The following is a 5921-nucleotide window of genomic DNA, read 5'->3' on the forward strand; positions in this document are numbered from 1 at the left end:
GAGCAAAAAATAACCAACAACAATTATCTCATAATTGTTTTGTTATAAATAAATATAATAACTAATTTATCATATTATATTTATAACCTATAGTTTTAATATCACATCATATATAATATATAAACCATAGTTCTTTTTCTACTTTTTGATATATAATATAAATCATATTTATATTAATTTCTCCAATTAGTATATCTAATACATCAAATCAATTATATTATATATAATTGAATCATTTTAATTATATCATATATAATCAAATTCCCTCTTGTTATGAACACTCTAAACTAACCCAAAAACTAATTCTCAACTTAAATCCATTAAGCTACCAAGGGGACCTTATGAACCTATAGCTTGAAGCTCCAACGATACGTGAATAACTGACTAAACTCTTTAATCACGATATTCACCATCCGTTAACTGTCGAGCACTCCACTAAAGACCGATAGCTGCACTCTTCGCACTATAGATATATTTTTGTGTCTATTAGATATAACCAATCAACAATATGATGACCTTTCATAAATCGCTCGTAAGTACAGCTGGGCCAATTTACTATTTTGCCCCTATAATTACATCTAACTCCTTAAGTACCACTGATTCCTCTAATGAACAATACATCATAGTGCCACTATGAGTAAACACTTCTCAAGCCATGAGATGGTGTGGCGTCACATTGTTGAAGCCCCAGAATCAGCCCTTAAGGGAGCAATTTATCTACTTACCCCTACTTCAGGGAAGGAGTGAATTCCGTCTTGTGTAGCTAAGTTCCCAGCTCCCCAATCAGACGAATCTCCAAAATGGTAGGTTTGAGTCGGTGGTCTGTCTACTCGCACCCATACAAATCAAAGAACAACCCTCATAGGTAGGAGTTCATAACTCACTCAGGATTAAGGTCATGTTACTTATGGTAACCTAGTGAAATGAAAGTCTCTATCATGAACGGTGTTATATAACGAGACTAAACATTTCGTGGTCCGATCTTATACAAATTCCTTTATGTAGAGCATCCTCGCTTGCATGTCTAATAAATGAATGGTCATGATCAGATCATTTGTAGCACTTTACAACACTTGTAACATCTACAAAGTGGGTTACACTCGTAGCGTCACTAGGATAACGTTTCCCTCCTTTATCCATATATTACAGACCATTTAAGTTATCACTTAAAGCACGATCCACTTATATGTCTCCACATACATGCTCAAGTTACAACGATAACCAAGGATCTTAGTTTATTGGTTTTGTGGTTAATGCAACTAAAATATCTCATATTTCATATATAAAAGTGAATAAAATATCTCATATTATAAATCACCAAATGTTTGTTCATACATGTGTTTACAAACTACAGGACACTACGAGATTTAGGGCTTCAACCCCAACAGCAACCTCCTATACAGCGTATACACTCAATAGATGCCATAATGCATCTCTTGACCCACTTACTTCTGAAGAGAAGTGTACCAAGCATCCCTATCACCTAAGAAACCTAAAGGTTTTTTTGGTGTATTGGTTTTTTTCATCAGAATAAAGGTAAACTGAATGCCCAAACTATCAAAAGCATGTTTATGGGGTTCATTGAAGGTGTAAAATACTACAGGCTATGGCATCCTATAGCAAGGAAGTGTATGATCTGCAAAGATGTTATTTTCAAGGAAAATGAAATGTTTATGCAAAAGAGTAATGTTCCAGAACAATCACCTCAAGAGTTTACTGATAAAATTGAGGTGGAGTCACTCATTTAATCCTAATTCAGCTCCCTAAAGCTCAAATTCTCTAAATATCAATGATACAATGTCTTAGCATGAAGAAGAAGAAGAAGCAGAGACAGCCACAATCATTGAGCAAGAGGGACTGGAGCTTAGAAACCATTCCTTGGCTAGAGATAGATAAAGGAGAACTATAGTATCACCTACAAGGTATGAAGCTGATTATATCAATCTAGCATTGATTGCATCAGATGAAGTGAGTGACCTAGAACCATCCACATTTGAAGAAACAATATATTGTGTTAATTCAAGAAGATGAATAGAAGTTATGAATGAAGAGATTGATTCCATAATAAAAAGTGAAACTTGGGACTTCGTTCCTCTACCTGAGGGATGTGAACCAATTACATCTAAATGGGCGTACAATAAAAAAAAAAAAAAAAAATCCTTAATGTACAAGAATCTAGATTCAGAGCTAGGTTGGTAGCTAGGGGATTCACTTAGAGACAGCAGGTGGATTACAATGAAATTTTCTCACCAGTCGTAAAACAAACCTCAATCAGATTGCTTTTATCCCTAGTAGCACAACAAAACCTAAAGCTAGACCGACTTGATGTTAAAATGGCTTTCCTCCATAGCTACTTAGAAGAAACCATATATATGTGTCAACCTAAAGGTAACCAAACCAAAGGGAAAGAAGACAACTATTGCCTACTTAAAAAATCAATGTATGGACTAAAGCAATCCCCAAGGTGCTAGAATAGAAGGTTTGATGTGTTTATGTTGAAGATTAGTTTGTTAAAGAGCTTCTATGAAAGTTGTGTTTACATCAATCCTAAGTCATTAACTAATCGTGTCTATCTCTTATTATATCTGGATGACATACTTCTATCAAGAAGCTCTAAGGAGAAGTTGAAACAAGTAAAAGACCTATTAAAATTAGAGTTTGAAATGAAAGACATGGGCTATGCAAAATAATAATAATAATAATAATTAAATAAATAAAACTTGACATAGAAAGATACAGAAAAGATCATAGATTATACATCAGTCAAGCCAAGTATTGTGAGAAACTAATTCAGAAGTTTCATATGAAAGAAACAAAAACAGTCAGCATACCCATTGCTCAGCACTTCAAACTATCAGTAGAGAATTCACAAAAAAAAAAAAAAAAGACATTGAACACAAAAAAACTGTCTAAAGTACCCTACTCCCAAGCAGTGAGAAGTCTCACGTATTTTATGATATCTACAAGATCAGACATAACTTATGCAACCAGCTTGGTTAGTAGATACATGGCCAATCCTGGCAAAAGGCATTGGGAGGCTACCAAGTGGATCTTGAGGCACTTAAAGGGCACAAAAGAAGCTAGGCTTCTATACCAACAAATCATCAACTTGGACCCTGAATTATTTGATTTGTTGACTTAAATTATGCAGGGAATTTCAATAAGAGAAAGTCCCTATCATGATATATTTTCCTATTTAGAAGTTGTGTACTAAGTTGGAAAGCTTCCCTGTAGTCAGTGATAGCTCTTTCTACCACTGAAGCAGAGTTCATTGCTTTATCTGCGATTGTGAAAGAAGACCTATGGCTAAGAGGTTTATTACAAGACTTTGGTATCACACAAACAACGACAAAGATTTATTGTGATAACTAGAGTACCATATATCTATATAAAAATCTCTAATATAATAATCGTTAGGGGTGTTCATGGGTTAGGTTAGGTTGGGTTCAAAGACTTTTTAGACCAACCCAACCCAATTGTTCGGGTTGTAAATTTTTTCAACCCAAATAACCCTTGTTAAAAAATGAACCCAACCCAACCCAACCATGAAAATGGTTGGGTTGGGTTGGTTTGAGTTAATCGGGTCATTTATTTAAAATTTTTTTCTAAAAAAAAAGCAAAATGTAAATATGTAAAAATCTAATTTAATTATTTTCATATATTTAATTAAGATTAACAACTCAATTTCAATTTATATAGTGAAAAATTTCTTTCTAAAATGAAGAACTACTTTTAAGAGTTGTTGAAGAATAAATTATTCAAAAAATATTAGAATCAAATAAAATTAAAATCAATATATGTATAAATAATTGTGTTATAAGTAATAAAAAATATATTTTATAAAGTTAATAATAAATACGGATTTGTTCGGAATGGTTTGGGTTATATTAGGTGAACCTATGGACCAACCCAACCCATAACATTTTTATTTATTTGAACCCAATCCAATCCAAATAAGTTGAAAACCCAACCCAAACTGCATGGGTTGGGTTGGGTTGATCGGTTTTTTCGGGTCATCAGGCTTTTTGAATACCCTTAATAATCGTACAAAGCATATAGATGTGAAATAGCACTTCATCAGAGAACAAATAGAAGATGAAAAGATCGAAGTTCCCAAAGTTCATACCTCAGACAATGCCTCAGATATGTTGATAAAGACTGTCACTTAGCTTAAACTTCAAAAGTGCATTGACCTCATCGGATTTGAGCTACCTGAAAAAGGTTAGAAGAAGGGTGATTAGAGAAGAAAAGCTAATTATTAATCAACAGTAATGTTGTTTTCAAGGTGAAGACTTGGAAAGGCAGTAACTAACTCACTATGAAACCAATAATTACTTTCTCTTTACTCCTCTAACCAACGTGTAAAACATCCTATATATAAAGGATCTAAAAGAGAGAAAATTAAGTAAAGTGAAATTTGAGAGAGATCTTATCTCGACTCTATTTTTTCCTTGTAAATTCCTCCAAGAACTCATCAATAGTAGCTCCTCTCGTGGATGTATGCTTTGTTAACCAAACCACGTTAAACCTTGGTGTATTTCTTCTTCTTTCTCGTTCTGCTTGCTTCTTTCTTTATCAACATCTCTTAAATTTTGCTTCTTTTTCTTTTTTCTTGTTGCTGCAAAATTCATCATTAAAGATAGATAAGTGAGAGAGGAACTTTTATTCAAAATGAATGTTGATCATACTGAAACAGAATGATTTGAGATAAAGGTCTTTACTTTAACGTGTTGCAGCTTCTCAAATACGTGGCCATCTGTAGATCACACATTGTAGTTGAAAGGAGTATGTGACTACTCACAGCAGAAAAATCGTGTCCCAATTTTAATTTTACAGAACAATCTGAGGACAAAAACTATGATATAAACATACAACATGCTTTGTACAAAATATTGAAAGGAAGAAAAGATAAAAGTATCACTTACCATTGAATACCAAGTTCTTCACAATTCCCCTTCAAGTCATTGCACGAACACGAACGACTTGAACTCTTCCTTTAAACTCACGAATGCCCAAAAAATGAAAAAATAGAAACTTCAAAACCCCGAACATTGCCATGGGTTCTTCCTCATTATTCTCAAGATAGAGAATCGCTGAGAGGTGTGGACTTCAGGAGATTATTTTTTTTTTTTAAAAAAAAAGGGAGAGCTTTTGATTTTGAGAGCAATTTATTTTCTAATTGTTCACCGAGAAATTTAATGGAGAAAGATGAAGTTTATGTTGGGATTGGTGTCCTAAATATCTTGTATTCTCGTAGTTTGTAAACATCGTATAAATAAATTGATATTAATAAAACAATTATTATTTTATGAGCATATACTCAATCCAATAAACTAAAATCCTAGGTTATTTTATGTAATTTAAACAAGTATGTAGAGATATACAGGTAGATTTTGTTTAAATAATAACCTAAATGGTATGTAGTAGATGGATAAGATTGGTACCTTATCTTGGTGACACTATAGATACGACCCGCTTTGTAGATGTGCTACAAATGATCTAATCTTGATCATTCATGCGGAGACATGTGAGCGGGGGTATCCTATACAAAGAGTTTGTATAAGACCGGACCACGAAATGATTATTATATAACATCCTTAATAATAAAGACTTACATTTCACCAAGATGACTATAGGTGACATGACCTAAATCTTGAGTGAGTTGTGAACTCCTGTCTATGAAGGCGATCCTTTGATTTGTATAGGTGAGAGTGGGCAGATTGCCAACTCAATAGGCCTACCATGGGGATTCGTTTGATGGGGAACTGGGAATACAACTACACAAGACGGAATTCACTACTTTCCTGATATCAGGGTAAGTAGATAAATTGCTCCTTTAAGGGTTAATTTGGAGGCTTGAACAATGTTGGCACACCCTCTCTTGGCCTGAGAGGGACTTGGTCATAGTTGGACTATGACTT

At 33.7% G+C, this 5921-nt stretch overlaps 1 long non-coding RNA gene across 1 annotated transcript; it reads right to left on the bottom strand.

Annotated features, from left to right (window-relative positions):
- Positions 1–3904: 3904 nt before the first annotated feature.
- On the bottom strand, positions 3905–5213 carry LOC120089387. The gene is made up of 3 exons (XR_005485162.1): positions 4926–5213; positions 4722–4842; positions 3905–4618 (listed from the first exon to the last, which is right to left on the bottom strand). It is a non-coding gene; the product is annotated as an uncharacterized LOC120089387 (long non-coding RNA).
- Between the last annotated feature and the right edge of the window lie 708 nt (positions 5214–5921).

The sequence above is a fragment of the Benincasa hispida genome, chromosome 10, assembly GCF_009727055.1.
Source record: "Benincasa hispida cultivar B227 chromosome 10, ASM972705v1, whole genome shotgun sequence".
NCBI classification, from domain to species: Eukaryota; Viridiplantae; Streptophyta; class Magnoliopsida; order Cucurbitales; family Cucurbitaceae; genus Benincasa; species Benincasa hispida.